This window comes from Pogona vitticeps, chromosome 1, assembly GCF_051106095.1.
Source record: "Pogona vitticeps strain Pit_001003342236 chromosome 1, PviZW2.1, whole genome shotgun sequence".
In the NCBI taxonomy this organism is placed as follows: domain Eukaryota; kingdom Metazoa; phylum Chordata; class Lepidosauria; order Squamata; family Agamidae; genus Pogona; species Pogona vitticeps.
In genome coordinates, this window is record NC_135783.1 from 42532135 (window position 1) to 42557885 (window position 25751).

The following is a 25751-nucleotide window of genomic DNA, read 5'->3' on the forward strand; positions in this document are numbered from 1 at the left end:
TTGGTGGTTGGTGTATAAACTTGGATTACTATGATGTTGAAAAGTCTGCCTTGGATTCATATTGAAATCATTCTATCATTTTTGAGCTTACAGCTTTTCCCACTCTTTTGTTGACTATGAGGGCTACTCCATTCTTTCTACAGGATTTTTGCCCACAATAGTAGATATGATAATTGTCTGAAGTGAATTAATCCATTCCTGTCCATTTTAGTTCACCGATGGCCAGGATGTCAATGTTTATTCTTGTCATCTCTTTGACCACATCCAGCTTACCAAGGTTCATAGAACTTACATTCCAGGTTCCTATGCAGTATTTTTCTTTGCAGCATCAGACTTTCCTTTCACTTCCAGGCACATCCACAGCTGAGCGTCCTTTCAGCTTTGGCCCAACCACTTCATTAGCTCTGGAGCTACTTGTACTTGTCCTTCGCTCTTCCTCAGTAGCATGTTGGATGCTTTCCAACCTGAGGGGCTCATCTTCCAGCAACATATCTTTTAGCCTTTTGTTTCTGATCATGGAGTATTCTTGGCAAAGATACTGGAGTGGCTTGCCAATTCCTACTCCAGGTGGATTGTGTTTAGTCAGATCTCTCCACCACAACCTGTCCGTCATGGGTGTCCCTGCACGGCATAGCCCACAGCTTCTGTGAGTTACTCAATTCCTTCACCACGATAAGGCAGCAATCCATGAAGGGGACACATTTTATACACTACATAAAGTGTATACACACATTTAACTTATTTGAAATGTAGTGTTGGAAAAGAGTTTTACAGATAGCATTACTTGTCAGAAAGATAAGTAAAGCAAATTAAGTGTGGACTTTCACTACAAGCTAAAGTTACCAAACAAAGAGTACTGTACTACAGTGGCATCATAAGAATACAAGCTCATTGGAAAAGGCAGCAATGCAAGAAGAAGTGCAAAGCAGTAGCAAAAGAGGAAGACTGTGCATGAGATGGATTGACACAATAAAGAAACCCACTGTCTTTTGTTTGGTGTTGCAGTCAAAGTAGGACCAGGAGCAGAAAGACTGCAATTCAGATTTTGGGAATAAAATGTGATACCTTTGCCTGCTTTGGGGATGATAGAGAAACACAATTGCTATATACTTCATACTTCTGATGTTCTCAGCAGAAACTGCAGAGCTAAGTGCAGTGGAGATGTACACTTTTGAGTCAGTCACTCTCCCTCCCTCCCTCCCTCCTTCCCCCCTCTCTCTCTCACAAACACACGCACACACAAACACACACACAGAGAGAGAGAGCCTCCATTTTGTACATACATTTAAACAAGCTTAATGAAATTACACGTTCCTTCCCTCAACTGGAGCCTTTCCCTCCTCCTCCTCCTGCTTGCAGGCACCTTCCTGCGGAAGCAGTCATTCACAAGCCCCGGATTGGTTGACTGCTTGGGACGCCTTCTACAGCTGTAACCAATCAAGCAGGCTTATCTCTGATCTCTTAAAGAAGGAGTGCCGGAACCAAGGAAAGTAGCAGGAAGAGGTGGCTGATGATGGTGCAGTTTGAGGTTCAGCTATGGGGGTGGGGTGGGGTGGGGTAGCAGAGGGGTAGCACTCTGCTTGCATGCAAGGGGAGACATCTCCACATGCCACCTGTGGCATGCGTGCCATAGGTTCGCCATCACTGCCATAGTTTCTCGAGACTGAAGGATGCCTAATCTAATATCCAAAAATCATCCTTGCTTTAAATGGGCATAACTGTGTGAACAGGATTTCAGCTATTATCTGTTACCCACCAAGTACTGACAGATAATACAACATACAATATCTATTGTGATTTCTTACCTTCAGGCAATACAGTTCCAAAGTTTACATCATTTGTATTACATTGCCATAACTACTACACAATAGGGTTTGGCCATTGTAGTACTCCAAAGGGAACTTTAACAGGCAATGAGTAGCTGTTGCAAGGCCATCTTTGTTCAGGTAAGGACATGGTTAATATATAAGGCTGAACTAATAAAAGACTGAATCACTAAAACCTTCAATGGTAGTAGTGATGGATCTAAAAGCACCCTTTATTACCAACCTGATCCTTTAGAGGACAGATGGTCAAAATGTGGTACGTGGCTACCAGGGTTCCAAATGCACCTTTGCCTCTTCATAACACCCCCCCCCCGCCGCCTTTTAAGAGAAATTTGTGAATATATGAAGAAGGTTTTTCTCAGCAAAATGTTTTTATAAAAGAATATGGAAGTGCATATGGGAGCATGTGTAGCCACTTAACGTGAAGAAGTGGCCATGTGTATCCCACAGACCTCCAGAAGTTGCATTCGGATTAAGGGTAAGGCCCTCTAGATCAGAGTGAGTATCTTTTAAACAGGCAGACTTAATACTCACACATAGCATCTGTATATTTTTAAGACTGAATTTCAGTTAGCCTTAATAAGCTTGCTCAAGCATCGGTTGAGAAGATCAGCTGCTGGATGTTCTGGCTGTGAAACCAGATGCTGAGAGTTCAATTCCCCATTATGCCTCAATGACAGGGGTGAACCTGATGCTCCAGAGGGTCTCTTTCAACTCCTAAGATGATTATATTTGATGAACAGAACAAAAAAAAAGCTTATTGGTGATAATACAGTCTCATCCAACAAAATGGTTCTATATGCAGGATAGCGGGTGATAGAAGCCTGAAAAATAAAACGGCTGAAAGTTTGTTGCTTTGTGTAAGAAAAATGATAAATTTCAAATCTTTTCCTACCTGGCAAATAAATGATTCTTGGGGAGGAAGGGGTGTGCACATGTTGGTTTGGTGTGTGTATAGCCCCACATAGTAAGAACTTTACATTTGCTAGATAGGAGCAGACTGAAATTTTCCATTTTTCTTATATTAAGCAAAAGGATTTCATGCAATGTATGTTTTCATGGCTTGTTTTTTGTTTTAATGTTTTGGGAAACCAATTGATTTTCACAGATTTATTCTGAGTTTCATTATGGTGGTAACAAGAATCATGAGTTTAGTACATGGTTGTGTTTTGTTTTGTTTTTTGTCTGTGCAAATAGTACTTTTGTTTCTATTACAAAGCTCATATTGTTTGTTCCATTAGAGAGAAATTGAGATCCTTTTGTGCTGTGCACTGTGAATGCTGTGGTTGCTGGAAACATCTTCTTTTTGTACCACCAGCCTCTTGAAATACAAAGTGCCAGCATCTTGTTGAGGAGCACGGAAATTCCCATACAGTTTGTACCCAGGGAAAAAAGCTGTTGAGGCTCAACCTGTCAACAATGCTTTCACAGTGCTTTTAGCTGTTTTTGTGTATATGAAATAAATATAGGGAAAATAAGTTGGAGAGAGGCATTCTGCACATGTTTGTGTTTATGAATGCCTTTGTTCCAGTTCCAAACTTTGGCAGTGAAATGGAGTGTGGCAATTGGCTCTCAACCAAAAGAAAGCATCTTTGTGGAGAAGCAACACAAAGCACAACAAAACAAAACAACCAAAAACCGTAAGACTAGGAGACCACTTAGGGACTGGATAATGTCTGAAGAAAATGGCCTAGTTTATTGTCTTTCGAAAAGTCTCCATGAACTGACAAGTCTCAACCTTCCACTCGGGCGATTTAAAACAGTCCTTTATCTCAGGTATACACAACTGGGACTGATAAACAAAGCCTTCTCTCAGGCATATGCAACTGGGACTGATAAACAATTTGCTTTCAAATGTCAGTTGCTAGCAAACAAAAGCAGTCAACACTTCTTGCCATTATGCCCTGCCTGTGGGAGGTTTCTTTTCCCTAGTAGAGGTGTATTCTTTGAAATCCTTCTGGGGGACTTGAGTGGGAAACATAAGGCGGGGTGGCCCTACCACAGGGCAGAGTGAGGCAACTGTCTTAATGGATGAATGTTGGGTGGCAGGCCAGCAGCCTCTCCTCTGCTGGAGACAAAGATGGATATGACACACAGCCTACCCCAAAATAGCCTGTTAGCTCAGTTGCAATGGAGCATACTCTACCACCAGTGTTCAGGTAATATTCAGCTGCCACTTTAGTCTGCTTTTGTGCAGAAACAGAGAGGAGGTGCCCTCTTTCCCAGAGGCCCCAACTATCTAGATCCTGTATTACTTAGGTCTTTGGAATGATCCACAGAGGATTCCTCTATGTTCTATTTTGTGGTGTTCTCTGCAGTGTTCTCTGTGTTGTAACCTGATTATTTTTCCTATCAGCAAAATGGTTGGCAGGACAGCACAATGCTCTTAAAGCATGAACATACTCTGCCTGCTTGCCTGTCTGCCTTCTTTTCCTTTTCAGACAAAATCAGAAAAGCGGCGTTTGCGAGTCAGGAAGCGTCGGTTGCATTCTGCTTTGTGACAACAAGACTCACTCAACATGTAAGCATGCAGCCGTCGATCTTTACAAAGAAATACTTACCTTAAATGTATTCCTGACAGAAATTCTCCGTTTTTTGTTCTGTTTTCATAGCTCCTCAGGTGGCTTCTGTGGTTTACATAATACTTATGACAACCTCCCTTACAATATGCTTTTTTAAAGAGAGAGAAAATACAGGTGACTTTTTTTAAAAAAAAATACACCTGCCTTTAACAATCCAGTTCACAGCATAGTGCTGCACATAAGGGTATAGCCAGGGAGTTTACTCCTCAGTCTTATGAAATATTAATGCTCATGCAGAAGGCTTTTTTTGCCAACAGTTGGTCTGATAATAGCCCAGGGGTGCAAAGATGTGGCTCTCCAGAGACTGTTGTACTGTATTATAATTCCTCACATTTCTCACCATTGGGCTAGCTAGGGCTGCTGGGAGCTGTAGTCCAATAACATCCTTTGTGCATCTTGGCCGCAGAAGTTTGTACAAGCCAGAACCCTGTTGGATTTCACTGTGAGGAGAAGACATTTTTGGCTTCCTAGGAACTCCCAGTTGCAAGACCGACTGTATAACCATGCTACAGGATTGACCAAACCCACTATGGACAATCCACAAAATAGGCACACTGCTTGTGAAATTATCTTTCTGTGCTTAGGGAGACAAAGATCACACAGATTGCCAGATATGATCACAGAGCAACATGAAGGTAGAATATTTAAAAAGGAGTTCACAGCCTTCTGGCACAGTGATTAAACTTCAATATTGCGTCCAAAACTCTGCTCGGGACCTAGGTTTTGGCTGTAATCTCCTTTCCATCACTAGCTCCCTAGTTAACCAGGGGGCCAATCTGACTCTACTTTGTGGGAGGGGACACTTAGGAGTGATCATGGCAACAGCTCTGGCTATTTCTCCATTCCAGAGATCAACCACTGAGGTGCTAAGATAACTAACTTCCCAAGAGCCATCAGGAAACTATTCAGATCCATCAGTCTTTCCCCACCTTCCATCTTTGTATGTTAGCCACTGCTACTATCAATGTTGGTATATTCTGGAGCTTGAAGGTAGTTCAACCTCTTCCTCTGAGTCTGGAGTAGACAGAACACCTCGTATCTCAGCAGAGGTGACACATGCCTTTCTCTTGCGGGGCTCTCAGTCTTGATAAGCTCATGACCCTCCATACAAGAGGATTCCCCTGACAAAAGTCTGACACATCAGTTTCAATGGTAAGAATGAAAAGAAAATGCTTTAAGATCCAGGCAGTATCATAATCTCATTTCCATTTTTCTGACCTCATCCTCACTGCATCCATTTTGTTATCAAAATTTATGTTGGTACTTATTTGCAGTACCCATGCTGACTGTCATTGGGGATGGAATGGTGCAAAGTGAGCAGATGTCTACTTTTGCTGCTACAGCAGTGTTCTCAGGCTCTTTATGCTACTTAGTGATTTTGCAATATCGTTTCCCATAGAGAAGTAAAAAAGAATCATTCTGGTAGGAAAGGAAAGTATGCTGTTTATTTGTGGGTAAAACAGAAATAAACAAACTTTAGATTTCTTCCTGGCAGTTCATTACAGCAGATTCTGAGGATCTCAGCACAAATGATTCGGTGCCCATTAAAAGGTTTTTATAGGCTAACCTCAGCAAATATGATTCTTCTTCTTTTGAGCAGGTAGCCTTGTCAAATATTAATCATCCAGGCCCTCTAAAGTTGAGCTGCCCAAGTTTCTTTCCACCCTATAGACCCTACAGAATATTGTTCCAAACACAAAACATACAAAGAACTTAAATAAGAAATATTAACACAAACCATGGTTTTATGCACTACCAGTGGATATTCTGCCTTATAAATACTTAGCTTGTTTGTGTAAGATCGTATGTGTTACTGGTCCAGAGTTCCATGGGTGCTTCAAATACACATCTGGAATTCATCTTCCATCAGTGGAAGAAACAATTCTATGCATAGCGTTTCAAAGCTATGCGCTCTACATGGGGCTGCCTTTGAAGATGGTCCAGCGACTGCAGCTGGTCCAGAATTGAGCTGCGCGGCTGGTGAGTGGTGGGGCTGCTAGGGAACATATCAAGCCAATTCTGCTTAAGTTACATTGGCTATCAGTTGCTGCCCGAGCCCAATTCAAAGTGCTTGTTTTGACATATAAAGCCCTAAACGGCTTGGGCCCTGGATAACTGAAGGACCGCCTCCTTCCATATGAACCAACCTGGCAGTTAAGCTCTAACCAGGGGGCCCTTTTGAAAGAGCCATCCATTAAGGAGATAAGAGGGAGGGCTTGTAGAGAAAGGGCCTTTTTGGCAGCTGCCCCCAGACTATGAAATGCTCTCCCGACTGAGATTCGTCTGCCACCAACGCTGATGACTTTTCGGCGCCAGGTCAAAACCTTCCTGTTCCAGAAGGCTTTTAATTGAAATAATATCAGCTGTGGGTCTCATGGCAATTTTTAGAGTATATATTTTTAATTGCATTTTAATTATTTTGCCCTTTTATTTTGCCTTTTTATTGTATTTTAAATGTTGTAAGCCACCCAGAGACCTTCGGGTAGTGTGAGCGGCATATAAGTTAAATAAATAAATAAATAAATAAATAAATAAATAAATAAATAAATAAATAAAGCTCAATTTTTAAAAAAATGAATATTCCAAAAAAGAAGAAATCTATCTCCATCCCCCATCTGTTTTTGGAAAAGGGGGGAAACGTGATGGATATATTTTAGGAGTCATATGCTTCCCTGCTCTGTTGACTGACTATTAATAATCAATGAGCACTCAAGAGATCTTCCTGCATGTATTAGTTTATATTAGTTGCAGGGAAACCAAGATCTTGATTAGGATTGGTGGAGGAGCTTTTCCCCTCCCTCCAGCAATTCCAGTCACAGAGGTGGGGAGAAAAGGCAGTTATGTTTTGAGAATGAAACTGTGTGCGAGAAACAGAGAGAGTGCTATGTGGAAGGCCAGCCTACTCTCTACATGAATAGGGGACATACATCTCAGGTCTGACAGCCCCCTTCACAAGTTCTGCCCCCAGGTCAACAGTACTGTATCTGTTTCCAGATGTCATTTAAAAAGGAAAACACAAATGGGGGAAACACAAATAGCTATGATGTGGGTTGTGGGCTATGTAACACCCTAACTATGTGACCTATCCACTCAAAGCTCATACAGCAGTCACATTCCACAACCACACACACATTCAGTCCTAGTATGTGTAATAATATTTCAAGAAAGTGCAGTAAATTGAGCTGAGAGAATAAAGAAAATGAAGACTGTTCCAGAATGCAAGAAAGCTACCTAAACAGTGACATTATTTCTCTTTTTCCCTACAGGTCCACAAAATGGCTGGCAGAACACGTACAAGGTTATATATACCACACAGTAAGCTGAGATCTTGGGCTTTATTAGGAGTTCAGCTGTCACTTGCTTTTTCATTGGAGTGAGCAGCTCAATCTACTATACTACTTTTGATTTTGCCTTCCCTCTGTTCAAATTGCTGGCCATCTTTTTAACTTTATGAATACTGAATAGGATATAAAGTACTAAATGCAGGGCTGCTCCACCTCAGGAGTAAATAATGTCATCTAAAGTTGTTCCACCTTGTAGTTGCATAGTATTTGCACAAATATCCCTGATGTGGTTATATTTTTCACATTTGTTTATGCCAAGAGAGAAAAGCATATGGGTGAGGAATAGAGAGAAAGTGAGTGAGCAAGAGAAATTGGCTTGTGAATGGGTATTTGTGTGTCCTCCCACCCTTTGCCTGTCTCACCACCAACCCCACCTATTCCTACAGCCCCTGAAGGATTTTGTAGGAAGCCAGTGCATAAATAAAAAAGGTTACTCACCTCTGGTGTAGAGTAAGTGGAATCGGATCACTAGTTCCATTGTAAAATGCCCAGACATCCATTGGCTAGTAGCCACACATTCAATATCCATATGAAAGTGGTCCATCATGTGCACAAATCATTGTATACAGAATTTCTCTATGGAAACAGGAACTCTGGTCAATCAGAAGGTTCTTGCCAATTTTAGCAAAGCCATGAGGGTTCATGTCTCTCTGGGGAACACATTTATAAAGAGATTACATGCACTTAGTCCCCTTTTATTGTCTTTGGGGGGTATACGGTCATAGTTTGACTGACAATGGCAAATGGGGTTAGTGTTCTGATCTCACACCCTATGTCACAAATACATGGATGTGCATTATCTGTGATCATCTGGAGGTGTAGGCCAATTCCATCAGCCAGTGTGGAGTATTTTAAATAGTTGTACCTACTCCATAAGATGCTGGAAAGAGGCAGTATTGCATTTGATTAAGAGAAATTGTGTCTTGATAGCAGGGTACTCTTGGGTGGAGTGAAGAAACACAATTACTTTTCTATATACAGAAGTTAAAACTGGTGACTTTTGAAAGACTCATGAAGAAGTGGAATTTTAAGACAAGGAGAAGGGGATGAACACCCCTCTCATCCTACTACAGCATGACATGATCTAGGGAAGGATACATCTGTCAGTCATGATCTTGCCAAGATTGTTGACTTTTAAGAAAAAGGTTGTTCATTCCTGTGTCTACATCAGCTTACAATTAAAGAAAAAAAAAAAGAAGGCAGATTCTGGTGTGTAGCTCTGAAACTTTTGTTTGGGGCGATTAACAGCTGGGCGTCAGTGCTCAGCTAATGCAAGATAGAGTCATGGAAGACTGGTAGATGGGCAAAGTGTAAATTGCATGGCTTCTGCTAGAGAAGTGGAAGGAAGGAAGGAAACTTATGGGAGCTTTGCCATGCATTGAAGGTTGAGCAGTAGTTGATGGCACTGAGGATGTGGCTACATTAGCAGCACAGATCAAGTTAGTGTAGGTCACTGTGAAACAGCTGGGCTTGATTAGAGTGATCTAACTAAGCCTGAGAGCTCACATAGCCCATTTTGGCCTTTTCTTAAATGGCTGATCAAGAAATTTCTGCAGCTGAAGTCACTGTCATGGATTCAACGGCAGGTGATTTCTCAACCAACCTTTAAGATGAAGCAATGGAAAGATATTTTAATTTTTCTGTATAACTGATGCAGCACATCAGTAATAGTTCATTACACAGTTGTTGAGCTGCCCCCACTGCCTCTCCATGGGTAGAGAGTGAGTCTTTGCAGAAGAAGGAGATTTATTAAAGTGAGGAAGGGGAGAAAGCAATTTGCACCAAAAGTCGTTTACAGAATTGGGTCTGGCTTGAACCTGAACAGAAAGAGGCTTTGGCAGGCTCAGGCCCTGACAGGCAGCAGGTAAATACTGTAGTCTTTTGCAGATCCAGGGCCTTCTCTGTTGCTAACTAAAAAATCTTTAGCAAGACTGGGTCCAGCCAAGGCATAACACAGATCTTGTCAGACCCAGGCTCTACTGAGCTGGGAACATAAGTCCATGTAGACACGGGCCCTTCTGAGTAGTAACAGACAAGTCTAAAACAAAGTCCAGCTTTTGCATTGAGCCACAGACCCTAGTCCAAAGTTTTATGGACACCAGGGGGTTACTTCACTCCCCAAAGTCCACAAGTATAGCTTATTTTAGAGGTATCTTGAGAAAACTGCTAGAGACTTTGCTGGGAGGAGGCATGATGCCTTTCTATGACCACACGCTCATCTCCTTGGAGTCTGACAGAGGGAACATTTGTGCACACCCCCTTCTGGACAGAAGCTGTCATGTGAGATGGCTGGCCATGGAGGCACAGATCAGACTGAGTGGGCTGACTAGAGAACCCAAGGCTCAAGGTGAAAGGGAATGGGAGAGGCAGCCTGTATCGTCTCCATCAATACTCAGCACCTCTTTAGCTTTTCAGATGCCTCGGCTCTTGGAGCCTTGCCCAGTCCCATCTTACCCTGACAGCTTCTTCAGCTTACCTCAGGGTGAATTGGCATGGACTTCTTATCCCTCTGGCTGGCCCTCTGCATCTTCCCACTGGACCTCTGAGTCTTCCAGGTTGCCTTTTACCTCTAGCTCAGCCATCCCCACAGCTGGGAAAGTGTGCCAACTGTGACTGGCAAGGTGGTCTGCCTACTATGCAGTCCAGTGGCAACTGGAGCAGGCTCACACAATTTTTTGTAAAAAAAATCAGTTCCCTTGCCCTCTGCTGAGGAGCAGAGGAAGTGATTTATGTGCCAATATCCTGAAGTGGCTCACTTATTAAACCACTCCACAATATTGGCAAATTCAAATTGGAAGGCTTGCTTTGGATTGGTTCCAGCGATCACATGTGCCGGAACCAATCCAAACCAGAGTGCTCCTACCTACATGAAAAAAGCAGAAGCTTTGACAGGGGCTCAGAAAGGTATGGATAGGACCACTGGGGGCAGTCTGATTTGCTCCAGTAAAGTCACTGTCTGATCACCATCTTTAAGAGCAAAACAGTCCATTTTTGCAGCAGACCAAAGAGTGAGCTAAACAACCATGTTAGAACTATGGGTCTAACTCCCTATCCCTGATCAGATTCCTTTACTTCCCCTATGTTAATTTACTTTCACTATTTGGGTGCATGCAAATACATACAAAGACAAATACTGAGGTACAAATAGAATTGATTAGGCCATGAATTGCCTCAAAGCAAATGACTTGTGAATCACAGCACAAATTTGGAACAAATGAAACCAAAAGGCATTCTTACAGAATTTTTAAATGCATTGTTGCGCTCTATTGTTTTCAATGCATTTTAATATTGATTTTATTTGCCATTTAAAATATAATACTTGTTTAATTCTTTTTCAAATATTTGTATTTTTACTGTTTTTAGCTTGGGTGGGATAGAAATATTTTAAATAAAATAAATAATAAATAATTACACGCCCTAGTGGGAATGATGTATTTCATGTTTCATTCAGCAGTGATACACCCATTGTAAGAGTCCCCTTGCCAGGGAAAGATAGTGGGAAGAAATCCGAAGATGGCACCTCACTAGATGTACGTCCTGCACATTCAAACCTACAATACAACTATTCAGCATGGACTTGTTTGAGCAAAGGAGAGAAAAAAAAAGTCAGTCCCTGCTCCTGCTAAGCTTCATTAAGCCAGTGGGAAGTTACATAATTAGATTTGGATAGCTCAAATGTTAAGAGCACCCCCAGAGTGGCATTTGCAATGGAGGCAGATGGAAAATGTTATGCGGATATATGCGTTTGTGTCTGTGGGTGTACCTGTATGAATTTAAAGATCCTACCATCTATACTGATTCTGCTTCTTTTGAGGGTGCTGAATTCTCAAAGACAATAGAAAGTAAACATGCTACATCCTTTCTTAATTAATCACATTCCAACTCCCCATAACATCCAGTGGGAAGACATATGACATTTATTAGGCTGCCGCATATCCAGCTGGTTTTGCAAGTCCCTAGGCTAATGACTGAACTTGCAAGGCATCTGTCAGAACTGGCTAAACTAAAAATGCAATGGAAGAGAATTATTCACCAATCATGATGTAAGACCACAATTATAAAATGTAATTTAAGCCAGTGTCCTGTTCAATATATGTCAGTACACAGAGCTCCACTTGTGGATGTTATAGCATTGAACTGACAATGTGCCAGCTGTGCCATTACCAGGCACATCACCAGCATCTTATCAGGCAGCTGAGGGTGTGATCACATGGGGATGTAGATCAGAATTTGAACCACTTGTGGAGCAGTCCAGTGAAATTTGGTTCCTGGTGAACATATGATACGTGAGGAAATGTGCTCCCTCCCAACCTTGCTCTATTCCCCTGGTTGCTTTAAGGGAGACTGCTCCTGTTAGTAACCCCTTCTGTGCAATCAGATACACATAGGATACTTTCTCTTAAAAAAAAAAAAGAATCTGGTTGCTTTCTTTAAAATCCTTTTCTTCTATAGAGAAGAATTTTGGCTTCCCAACTTAGTTTTAATCCCCAATAGCAATATGGTTATCTTACCATTCACGTAGCTTTCCCCCCCAACGCTTAATAGATTTTGCCTCTCTGCTTTTCATTTCTCTGGTGTTGAAAAGCCACCTCTAGTAACACAGGGATATTTAGAGGGCAGGAACTCCTGATAGCAGTCTTTAGAGCCAATCTCTCAACCTCAAGAGACTCCAGCAACGCAGGCAGTAGTATCAATCTGCATCAAGAAATCACTTGCTTTTCAAATGCTACATCTCCAAGAATCCCCCAACCAGCATGGGAATTATAGTCCAAAGAAAGCATTTTTTCTAAGCTCTGCCAATGGGCAGACCTTAGAAAATTACCTATGAAAAGCAAAGTCACTGAAGCATTGCCCCGTGGCAGCTCACAAAAATACGTGGTGACTCAGACAATTCATTTTCTCATAGCCAGTGAGAGGAAGCCACTAAGCCCAGAGGGGGTATGAAAACCTGACAAGAAAACCCAAGGGTGTGGTGGTGGCATATGATGTCATTGCTCCTACTAATCAAAATATCTCAGCACTCTTATCCTATGAATCCTGGCTGGACCATCACTAATAAACTAGTACACCATGTATGCAATGTACAATTATATTTCTAATAGCCAAAGGTGTTTGTAATTTAGCTACACAAGCAACAGTGCTCATGGATAAATGTCAGAAATATGTGAGAAACCCAGACAAATTCTCTATCAGGCAACTCCCCTTTCTTAAGAGAATCTTAAAGGATAGGAATCCAACATATGTATTGCTTCCATACTTTTCCACTGTCTCTTTTATGTCCCTTCCCAGTTGTTGGGTAAAGAGGGCAGCCCATGATTGACTCTACTGGACCAGGCACTATCCAAAGTCCAGTGGTCCAGGATGAATGGCCTCTTACATACATACATACATAAACCTTTATTGGCATTTGATTACAGTAAGAAAAATAGACAATGTAACCAGGGAAGTAAAGAGGGGGAAGGTTAAAACTGAAGTTGGGAGGGATGGGGATTACGGTTTCTCATAAGAATAGTTGACAGAAATTCCGCCACGAGATGGGTAGTGGTTGGAAAGTAATCACTTAGGAGAATTGGGAGGGGGTCAGAGAGGGAGGGAAGGTTAGGGGGAAAGGGTGTAGCAAGGAAGATCTAAGGGCAGAGTGAGAGGGGCAACGAAGTAAAATATGGGCTACTGTATCTGATTCGCAGAAACAGAGTGGACAGAATCTGTTTGATCAGGGGGGTATTGGAGTATCTGCCAAAGTGATAAGCAGATGGGAAGATGTTTAAACGAGCAAGAAGAAAGGCCCTCCTTTTCCTTGGGTCTGTCAGGTGAAAGAGATAACTGGCTGGGTGGCCCAGTAAGGGGGGGGGAGCCCAAAGTAAGATGGTGAGCAAGTGGGATTTAGATTAAGTAGGAGGGTCCGAGTTTCTTGTTCCAGTAGTTTAGACTTAATGATAAGGTGAGCTTTAGGAAGGTCAAGGTCGGCCAAGGTTTCAGGGGATAGGTCGAGGGTGGAAAGCTTAGAATCTACTAGTTTGGATATGTGAGATTACGAATAAGATCATATAAGATGGAGGTTGCGTGGGAGATGAGATGAAGTTTCAGCCAAAATTTGAAGGTAGAAATCCAAGCAGAGGTGGAGGGAAGGTGGATACCTAGTTCTAATGCAATCGTGGACAGTCTGATTGAGTTGGGGATCCCCAGAATCTTACGAAGAAATTTAGAAATTGAGCAATCCAGTTTGGAGTTGGCGACTTCAATCCAAACGGGTGCTCCGTACAGTAATTGAGGGATGGATTTGAGTTGGAATGCCTGAAGAGCAGCAGGAATGAATTGGTTGCCTTTGTTGAAAAAGAATCTGACTATGGCGTTTTGAGATAAAAGAGCTGAGGATATGGCAGATTTACGGTGGAGTAACCAAGAGTGGCGGTAGTGAAATATAACTCCGAGATACTTGAAGGATGATACCTGCTGAAAGCTGAGGTTTTGTATTTTCCATTGGGATGGAGTCCATGATTTGGAGAAGACTAAAATTTTAGTCTTCGCGGAGTTAATGTATAGATGGTTTGCAAGACAGTACTCCTGGAAGGTTAAAAGCAGCTTACGGAGACCGCACTTGGAGAGAGATAGAAGGACAGCGTCGTCGGCATATAGGAGTAAAGGAATAGGTGAGTTGTTCAGGGAGGGGATGGGATGGGAAGGTCAAGAGGGAGTAAGATAGGAGGAAGATTGGCTATATAGAGGTTAAATAAGAGGGGTGCCAGAATGCATCCCTGTCTGACGCCTTTGTGGATAGGAATATCTTCAGTCACGGCGCCAGTGCGGTCTAAACATACGCGACATGAGTTGGAAGAATGTAGTTGTTGGATGAGCGAGAGAAGACGGGGGTCAATATTCCAGTTCATTAGTTTCTTCCATAAGGTGTTCCTGTCTATGGAGTCAAAGGCTCCTTTGAGACGATGAATGCGGAGTAAAGTTTTGCCTTGTGGGACTGGGAGTATTTATTAACTAGGAAAGAGAGGGTGAAAATATGGTCCAGGGTCGAAGCTCCTGGGCGGAAGGCAATTAGTTCCCTAGTTGGGAGACCAATGTCTTCCGCCCAGGCAGTGAGTTTCTTGAGGAGAAATCTTGAGTAGAGTTTCCCGATAAAGGATAGAGGGCTTATTGGTCTATAGTTGCTGGGGAGAGAGGGGTCGCTTTTTTATATATTGGGACAATAATTGAATTAAGCCAAGATTCGGGAATGATACCTGATTTATTGACGATGGTGAATAGGTTAGCAAGAAGGATGGACCACCATGTGTGGTTGTTGGTGAGGAACTCTGAGGGAATTCCATTCAGACCGGGGGATTTCCGGGATTTGAGAGTGTGGATAAGCTCAATGATTTCATCGGGTGTAACGGGGGGCCAGTCTAGTAATTCAGGGGAAGGGTAAGGATATTTTATGGAAGGAGTCTGGGTGGAGAAGACGTGGGTGTAGTAGGTTGACCAAGAGGAGGAAGAGATCGGGGTGGGAAGAATTGGGTCTGAGTAGGATAGTGATCTAGAAACAAGGGACCAAAAAAGGCTATGGTTGTTGGAGAGAATTGAATGGTGGAGAAGGCTCCAGTTTTGTTGGGCATATAGATGTTTTTTTTGCTCAAACAAAGTACGGCAGAATTTTTTAAGATAGGAGTAAGTTAGGACAAGGTCGGAAGAGGGGTCTGCAAGGGGCTGCGTGGAAAGTTTGCCTGGTCAGTTTCTTGGCTGTCAAACAGTCTGAGTCAAACCAGGATGGGCAGTGGGGATGGGTAGGAGGGAGTCGGGAAGGGCTAAGGGATTGGATGAGGGATTTAATTAGGGACTCATAAACGAGGACAGCCAGATGAGGAGAGTTGGTCTTGGACAGGGTCTGCTTGAGATCGATCACATCGTTTTTGCGAGTCCAGGCTCTGAAGGACTCTTCAGAGTTATGGGTCCATCTTAATCTAGGGGTGGGTGGGAGGGAGGGGGTAGGGAGGGAGTCGCCTGACTCAGCGGGAAGGGTAGGGGATAAAAGGGTGATTGTAGGTAAATGGTCACTTTCTGTCCGTATATCGACATGGAAGTCGAGGATTTGGGGGAGTGCTTCAGGGGAAGATAAGGTGTAATCGAGTACACTGGCCCCTCTATAAGAATAGTGAGTGAATTTGCCGGGTGAGTCTTGGTCTAAAGAGCCGTTTAGAACTACTAGATTAAACTCTATAAGGAGATCTACCAGCTCGGATGTATGTGGGTTAAAAGAACTGTCTTGGGATTGTCTTGGTCTTTGTAATGTAGGGGGAATTGAGTCTTCAGGGTCCCAGTTCATGTATTGGGCTAGGGCAGAATTGTCCGGGCCTAGTCTGGCGTTGAAATCACCAAGAAGGAGGAGAAAAACAGAAGGGTTGAATTTGAGAAAGTCAGAGGTAAAATGTTGGATTCCATCCCAGAGCGGAAGGGCGGTAAAAGGGGGGGGGAGGAATGTATATGGTAAGTATTAGGGTTTGAGAGGATGTGGTGGAGAGAAGAAAAGCCTGGAAGTAAGACGATTTGGGTAGGTTGAAGAGTTAAGAGATGGCTGAGGGAGTGCCGTATTAAACAGCAGAGTCCTACATGGGGGCGACCTTTAGAATGAATTTTAAAGGCTGGAAGGGGGTAAGAGGTGAATCCAGGTATGTAGGGGGCGTTGGACAGCCAAGTTTCTTGAAGAAAAATCAGATCGAATGAAGAGAGGTAATTTAAAAAATCTGAGTCCATATTCTTGTTAGCCCAGCCAACTATGTTCCATGATATTAGCTTAAGGTGTGTTCGTTGATGGACAGCTGGCAGGGTAGAAAGAATTAGTCAGTCTGGGTAGTCAAGATTTGGAGAATGGTTGGAGGGAGGGATAGAAGTCTGTAAACTGTTTGTCCTGAAAGGAGTGTGGTTACTGGAGGGTTCGGGGGTGGGGTGGAGGGAACAGTTGAGGTAAAAAGGGGAGGATTAGGGAGGGAAGTTTGGAGGTGAGAATGGATTAATTTGGGAGGGATTTGTAAAAGGAGGGGGGAAGGAGTTAGGGTTAATAAGTTGGGAAGTGGTAGGAGGGGGAACGGGAGCTATTGCATCCACAAGCGAGAAAGAGCCTGTGTTAGTTGGTTTAACAATATGGCAGATTGGGTAAAGTGAAGGAACAGTACTGGGGGCCTGGACAGGGGTTGGGATGAGATGGTCGTTATTGCCTGGAGGTATAGTAACCAAAGAGGAGGGGGTGTCAAGGAAGGTTGTATTGGGGTTTGATTGGGATATCGAGTGGATGTGGGAGGCAGGTGGGGGTGGGAAGGGGTTGGGATTCACAGAATTGGTCTCAGGAGAGTCAGCTGGAGTGGGGGTATCAATTTTTCCCTCAGGGTTTGAGGAACTCTTCAGAGGGCGGGGGGGAGGGGTCGGGGGTGAACAGGGGTTCGGGGTCCTGGTTGGGAAGGTACAGTAGCTGATGGGTAGGTCGCTTCCCTTGACTCCTGGATTCGGGTTCTGGGTTTAAGAAGGTTCAAAATTTGAGCATTCTTAAAATGTCTTTGGGTGAGGATCCCGTCGCGACTCAGGATAGAAGAGCGCTGGAACAACATCCTTGGGATCCGACTGGAGTGAAAGGACAACAAAAATCTGTCCGTAGGGTAGGGCGAAGTCAGTCTCACGATCTTTTCAAGGTCAACTTGCAGCGGTTTTATTCTTAGTAGAGATGCCAGGTGGGTCTTAGCTAGAGTCAGTCTGTTCCAGTCACAGCGGTGTTGGGCCCGGTTGGTTGCAGTAATAACAATAGAGTTTGGATCATAAATCAAGGATACCGGGTTCTTGGGATGCCCCGTAGGAGAAAGGGGGTTAAAATGGACAGGTAAGGGTGGTCTTGGTAGAGTCTTAGAGTCCCGGGAGTGGGGTGCAGCCTTTGTGGAAAGTGAGGAGGAAGTAGTTCTCGTCTCCTTTAAAAGATCTTTTAAAAGGCTCACCACATCTTCCAAGTAGGAGAAGGCCGAGTTAATCGTGGAGGTGACCTTGAGGAAATGCTGGAACAAGTAGGTTATCCAGATCTGGAGGCTGTTGAGAAGCAGGATTTATAGCAGGAAACTGCTGCTGGAAAGACCGAAGGGGACTGGTAAGAGAGATAGTAGTAGGCTCCGACGCAACAGTCTGAAAGGAGGGAGGGGGAAGGGGAGCGTCCGTCGGAGCAGGTCCATCAGTGGAGAGGTGGAGAGATGGGAAAAGAAAACTTCCCAGTCTTGTTTGTTTGAATCTCAGGCCGTTTGAAGGTTCGCCAGGCCCTGGGGAGAAGGTTCTTTTTTTTCCCATAAGGAGGGTAGTGGGGGGGGGGGGAGCCGATTGAGAAGATTAGTGCACACAGCTGGAGTCAACGGCCGAAGATGACTGTTTTGGAAGGGCTTGGTCCGAAGAGCTGCGATCCGCTGCAACTTGCTGCTCCGGATGCCGACCTCTGACGCTCCCCACAAACAGCAAAAACACGGGAGGAATGTGAGGGGGTTGACAGGAATTTCAATATTCCAGACTGGGAGGGGGACCTCTCCGACAGTCAGGAGAAGGAAAAAAAGCCTCTTAAGGATGGCTTGTACCGGTGAATTGCTGTGATGATGTAGGTCCTCCCCTCAAGGGAGTTAACTTGGAACCTCTGCCCCATCCTCAGCCATGTGGAAGCCTTAACTTGACCAAAATGGCAATCCAAGGGTCTTCAAACAGAGCATAATCAAAGGCTCCTTCTTTAAGTAGTGCTTACTGCTGCTCCTCAACAGTATCTCCTCATGACCCCTCCTCCTCTGAGTCAACTGGACTCCTCACCTCTGGCTCCCTCTGACTTCCTGATATCCTCCTACTTTTCTTGCTCTCCTTTCACATTTATTCTTGTCATCTGAGTGAAAATTCTGCCCCGTTTCCCCCCCCCCATCAGCTAGCTTACTCTCCCAGCCCTGAGCCAGTTGACTGGCTTCAGAGCCTTCCTGAAGCACAGAAGATTCCAATGAGTTCTCCAAGAGCAGATGGCCCATAGGGCAAGAGTAGATGGCCCACAAGGTGTGCCAGAGTTGTCCTCTCACACCAGTGTTTCACTTTTATTTATTTATTTATTTATTTATTGGATTTATATACCACCCCATAGCGCTACAAGCACTCTCCGGGTGGTTTACAATTTTAATTATAAAGGCTACACATTACACTTTTCTCAGTGAACCAGCAGCCAGATGCCTTGCTCCAAGGAGAGCTAGGATTTATGAGATGGGAGTGCTAGGAGATCACCTGGACCACAGGTGCACCTAAGAATTGGGCTTTTGCACCTGGTCACTTTGTGCAGCTGGTCTTGCTCTTCATACATCCTATCTATTACCTGTCTCACTGTTTCAGAGTCAGATAGACAACAGGTGGCAATAGTGGTATATGGGGTGAGAAATCCAGGGGTCATTGTTTGTCCTGACCTAGGTATGAGAGGGCTTTGGCCATTACTGATACAATGCCCTTTGATTGGTGTGCTAGGTGTCCTTCATCCAAAAATACCCTTCCATAACAGTCTATTCCAGAATTGCAGAGACCAGTGACATGGATTGCTGTACCCCACTGTCATTATTGGATCATTGTCTCTAGTAGATTCTGCTGTTTTCCAATTAGTCTACCTTTACATGAACTTCAATCACTTCCATTTACTAGCTAATGTGCAGTTCAATGCATCTCCCCACTGGAAGAGAGGGATATATTTCAACATGGCTGTGGAATGCTTAGTTTGCCTTTGTTGCATTTCATCACATTACTCATCCCTTAAACAATCCTTTGTCTTTTCTTCTCTGGAGATTAAATCCTTAAGTGCTTACTAATAGCTTCATACCCTCTTTGCTTATATATCAAACTCTGCAAGATAGACATCTTCAGTTACTTCAAATATTTCTCGAGTGTATAACAGCAGTTTCCCTCTCCCCTCTAAACACCCTCCATTTGCCACCTTTAGGTGCACTTTCAGCGACCCTATATAGAACTGTTAGTCTGTGGCAGTCCAGGTGACACCCTAAAAGTGAAAGTAGGAATGTTGGTTGCAAGAAAAATCCCAAACTCCATATTAGCACAAGAACTGAGATCGTTAACTGAGGCTGGTTACGGAGTTCACATGACACCCCCCATTATAGCAGCTCCATTGGATGTTGATCTGTTTCCAGGCACAATTCAAAGTACTGGCTTTGATCTATAAAACCCAAACTGGCTTGGGTCCAAGCTAACTCAAAGATTTGTCTCCTATTATCAGCCAGCCTATAGAGGCCTTTTTTGTTTTTTAATCTCACCACCTTCACAGGTGCATTTAGTGGGGACATGGGACTGGGCCTCCTCTGTCACTGTCCCCACAATTTGGAATCCCCTCCCATGGAATGCCAGGCTGGCCCCATCTTTGTTGTCCTTCCACAAGCTGGCAAAAGACCTTTGATTCAGACAGGTGTTTTTACTGACTGACTAAGGGGTGTCCTTAAAGTGACTATGTCTTGTCAGCTGGCGAGATCTCTTCACCAGCGCGGAGTGCCATTATCCTCTTCCTGGGATAGCACAAGACACACTGGCCTCGCAAGGTCAGCACAGGAGAGGTGGGGGAGGAGTGGGTTATTTACGGGAGGCTCCTCCCTCTCTTTGTCCTCTTCTGGCAACGGAGGATGAAGGAGCTCGCAGGTTGTCTCTCTTTTTCAAACTCCGTCACTTGGCTTGTGTGGTTTGGAGGTTTGGATCGGAGAATGGGGGCTGCATCAGCATCCTTCCCATGGTTTGATTTTGGTACACTGGCCCCCATACTGGGGCGGACTGCACATTTTAATTTTAATCATCAAATAATTTAATAAATAAAATTTAAAGAAGCAGAAAAAGAGGAGCAGCGTGAAGGGGGGGGGTGCAGCTGCCTGGACGAGCTACCCACGGCTGGTTCAAGTGCCGCACAGTGGTCCAGGGGCTTTTATAGCAATAAATTGATTAGCCTGGGCCATACTCCTGAAAACTCTGAAATAGTATTTTAAGTATTGATACATTTAAAGAAGAGCAAGTGGTTTAAGCCAGCACACGAGTGGGTGCGCAAACACTCCCCCCCCCGTGACCAGCAGGAGGGGTTTTCTTGGTTTTAAATAAAGAAATAAGAATTCTAATAATAATAATGTTAATTATAAATATGAATAATTTTATATAAATAATAAATAAGCAGAAAACCACAATTTCTCTAATTAATTGAGTCATATTCTTAGTGTTTAACCAATTGATAGTGCATGGTATTTTATAGAGGTATAATTTTATTGAATTAATTGTTTAGCAATTTACAAGTGGAGGTGCATTGAAAATTTTGTTTAACTGGGGGTCAGACATATAGGTAGGGTGTTTCAGGATTTTGGGCTGCTTTATAGCAATAATATCAATTACTAAAAGTATTTATATGCATATTTAATTAGAACAACAACAACAATAATGAATATTTATTAATTTTATTAATTAATAAATCAAAAAAGAGGGAAAATTTAATTAGTCAACGGACCCATTGAGCATAAATTGGGTTTTGTGTTGGTACTTGTGTAGATAATTGATTATCATCCAACCTTCTCCTATATCACAAGGAGCCAGGGTCCAAGGGCTTTTGCATTAGAGCTGCAAATTTTATATTGAATGGGTAGAATGGCTCCTAGAAATGGCCAAGAGAGCAAAAAGGGTAAACAGCCATCTAAGAAGCAAGCTGCTCCTCAACTTTCACCTCCTCAATCATCTTTGGATGAAGAGGCTTGGCCAATATGGTAATAGCTTTAAGAAAAGATTTCAGCCTTAGAGGCTGAAAGAGCAGTGGAAAAGGTGATTGAGGTTCGCTATGTTCTAGAACAGTGGTTCTTAACCTTTGTTACTCAGATGCTTTTGAACTGCAACTCCCAGAAACCCCAGTCAGGACAGCTGGTGGTGAAGGCTTCTGGGAGTTGCAGTCCAAAACTCCTGAGTAACCCAAGGTTAAGAACCAGTGTTCTAGAAGCCATAAGAAAGCTAAACTCAAAGCTATGGCCAAAAATTTAATGTCACATTTAACGTTTGGGATGGTCGTCATCTACATCTTATCACAGATATGTCCAAGCACTCCCTAATGTCTAGGTAGGCACCTGGTCTTTTTGACTTTTGCAGGTCCAGCACTTATTGGCAGAAGGTGGTACGTCATGATACTCAGCCACAGCTTTGTTTTTTGGGCAGCAAAGTATGTGGCTAAGTCTGTGTGGGAGAGCAATTTGGGATTAGGAGCTAGAGCCCAAATCATGTGGAAAGGTATCTGTGGAATGTTGTGGTGCCAATTTTGTTGAGCGGTGACATTTGGCCTGCATCCCCCCCAATGTATTGCTCATACATTTGGGCGGTAGTGATCTGGCCGAATGGGGCAGCAAGGCTCTGATTTAAATAAGTAAATACATTTAACATCTTTATCAAGATAATTCAAGGGACAAAAATGTCCCTTTACAAGCTTTTGAGAACTCGTCATCTGGGTAGATGGTAAACAAAGCAACTTTAGGAGTGGAGAGGGAGGAAGAAAGCTGAGTGGCAATGAAGCCTTGATATCTGCATTTAGTGACAGTCAGCTTCTTGCTGCCTTCCACCTCAAGCCTATAGGTGGAAGTTTACCTGTGGTGCCATGTTGTCTATGAATCATATGCAGTCTGCCAAACCTGCGAGTACAGTCTGAGTCTCCCAGTCCCACTCACAGAAACAGAAAGTTATGGCCTGGCGGGGATGGGGTGGGGAGGCATCCTCTGTTATTTAAATAACATCTCCTGGACTATTTTAGGCCATAAGAGGCCATTTTTAGAACCTGCAAAGCACTTTCTGAGGCCTTTTTTTTTGCCTTAAATAGGTCTGGGAGGAAATAATAAAAATGGCAACTGACATACTCCAGAAGCTTCTGAGAGGCAAAAAAAAAAAAAAAAAAAAAAGCCCAAAGCATTTTTTAAATGTGCGGGGCAGAAGCCCCCCCCCCAAGATCCCCTGAAGTTTCAGAAATAGCCCATCTCTGACAAGTGGCTCCCAGCTCAGACATAATAATATAAACAAGGACTGCACGTATTTTTAATTGTGAGCATGTCAACATCAGCTGTCTATATCCTATTTGTTTAACATGGACGGATGTTTTAGCTTCAGGGCTCCAGCCTTTCTTTCACAGAGGAGCAGCTAAAATGACATGATGCGATCGAGATGCATGATGCATAATTTTTCCTGAACAAAAAGGGCTACTGAGCTCTAAATATGAAAGACTTCTGTATGTAATGGAAATATAACAGATCTGTTAACATCTCCAAGCTTTTAGCTTTTTAAAGCTGAAAATGCATTAGAAGACTTCTGCATTGATTTCAGGAGATGACTCTATGTAAGCAACCCATGTCATCTTTTTTTCCCCTGATTCAGCTCTCTGGTCAGATAAGTTGCTTCCTTCCATTTGCTGAAAAAGTGGTTCACATTCTTACAGGTGAAAAGAGAGCCTTATGAGGCTACAAGAAGAACACAATAATTAAATATCATCTCTATATGTTTCTTTGCAGTTATGTGCGTAAATTCTGTTACTGAGCCTTTTCCATTTCATGTGGACATGGCTTTCAACCCCTGGCAATTTTTTCTGTCTAGTGCTGTGTTTTGCCCACATAGTTGTGATTACTACATTATTTTATCACGAGTACCAGCTCAACAGCAAAACAAAAGATAGCCCAAAGGAATTTGGATGAGATAAGTACACTTGAGGAACAAGAGTATTCTAAGTCAGGAGCTACAATCTCAAATTCTTTGAAAAGCCAAACTTTTCTGGCAAATGCCTAAAGGACAGATTTTTTTTTTTTTAAAAGCATTATTTTGAACCGATTGAACCTCTAAGAAGCCCAAAATTTTCTAAGGTGTCATCTTGGCTTGTCCAGGGTTCTTCAGCAGCATTTCTGCTGTGATCATTCGCCATTTGCTTCATGATGCGTAGCTGGTCCAACTCCGAACTCCCTTCAACTGAAGCTGCTTCCCAACATTCCACTAGTTGTTGTCCAAAATATTTTCAATTATGGTGGCCATGTATCCTACTTTTACAGAGGAAAAAGCTTTATATGAAAGAATATCTAAGGATAGTCCTCTGGTTGAAAAGATTGTTTAATGGAAAGTCATAAAATCATAGAATAATGGAGTTGGAAGGGGCCTACAAGGGTACTGGGTCCAACCCCCTGCTCAATGCAGGAATCCAAATCAAAGCAGACCTGATAGATGGTTGTCCAATTTTCTCTTGAATGCCTTTAGCACTGGAACGGTCATCCTAAGTCCATATACCCCGAAGTTGCCTATCAGCACTCAGAATGGCAGCCAATCAATCAATCAATCAATCAATCAATCAGTCAGTCAGTCAGTCAGTCAGTCAGTCAGTCAGTCAGTCAATCAATCAATCAATCAAGAGAATTGAAGGATAGAGAGGAAACAGTATTACTTGCATAGAATTCAGTTCTTCTTTGGACTTTGTCTGCCTATGCATTTATATTGTTTCCATCAGCTTCCATCCAGGATGATATGGAGAAAGTATACTGTGTGTAGGTTAAAAATATGCCTATGGCATCCAAGCATAAATGGTGCATCTACAAATGGATGGGTATTTTAGTGCCTTTAGAGCCCTGCCACTCACATGATAGGTATCAGGAGCAGCTGCACATCTGGAGTGCATTCTTTTCTTACTTAAGAAAGATGAGCATAACTCATTCTTAATAGGGCCCTGAAGGCAATAAAGGTTAACTGCACAGCACCACCGCAGCTATTAGAAGGACCAGCTCAGACTTTAAAACCTCTGTTAGATTAACTGTTTGGGGATTTAGAAAAGACAGGTACAATTCTGCTCTTGCACATGCCATAAAGTACAAATGTTACTTTAGTCACTGAACTGGCTGAACCTTGATATAACTCAAGGATTCTTCCCAATATTGGAAATCATTTAATCCATTACTTCTGAAAGCAACAGCAGCCTATTATGGTACTTGCTTTCTTATGAGTATATCCAGGTTTTCTAGACCAAAGAGTCTTTATCTTGAATAACTTGCTCCATCTCTCGTTTGGTCTACCATCTTCTCTGCTTCCCTGATACATATTTACCTTTGGTCTTCTGTCCCACTCCATAAATGTTACTCTTTTTTTCATTAAGAAAAAGCTCTGTTGATCTGAGCATCTTTCCAGTCATTATCTCTCCCCTGTTTTTCCTTCACATGGGATATTTTGCAGCATTTTCTTTATTCAGAGAAACCACTAAAATCAGAGAGAGGAGAGGGGAAAATGAGATGAGGTGAGTTACTGGTTGTTGTCTTGCATGCTAAGTTGGGTGATGGAATCATGAAATTATCCGTGGACTGAACTTAACTTCTTTTTATCTGTTCATGGCAGTCTACTGTAGATAGGACGGAAGGAGCTATTGGTTAGAGAGTAGTAACAGACTGCAATAAGTATAGTGTGCCTTGTGGTTTTTGTGTTTAATTGTGCTTTAGTGACTAGACATGCACTATTTGTATACATATCCCTGGGGATGCAAGCATGAATAGTGGCACCAGAGGTGTTATGGATGGCAATTCCCTCCCTCCAGAATTGGCCAGTCTATTAACCAGTTGCCCCATAACTCTGGAGTTCTTTGTCGTCATCGTAAGCTGAGCAGGGAGACTTCCTGTCCTGTCTCCTTGCTGGAGTGGTCACCTGAGCTGGGAGGTGGGAAAATGCAAGCCTGGCTCCTTCCCGGATTGGAGTGACGACGACAACAACAAAAAACCCCAGTGCTGCACGGCAACTGGTGAGTGGACTGGTGGAAGGGAATGACACCTTGTATCTGCAGGGATAAAAATAGCCCATGCCTAATGATGACTGGATTCAACCTTCCTTCCACTGAAAAAAGCCATATATAGCTCTCCTGCTCCTCTGTTTACCCTTAAAACAATCCAATCCGGCAGTTTAGGTCGAATGAATTTCACCGTTTGGTAGGGACTAGAGCCTTGATCTCCCAAATTCCA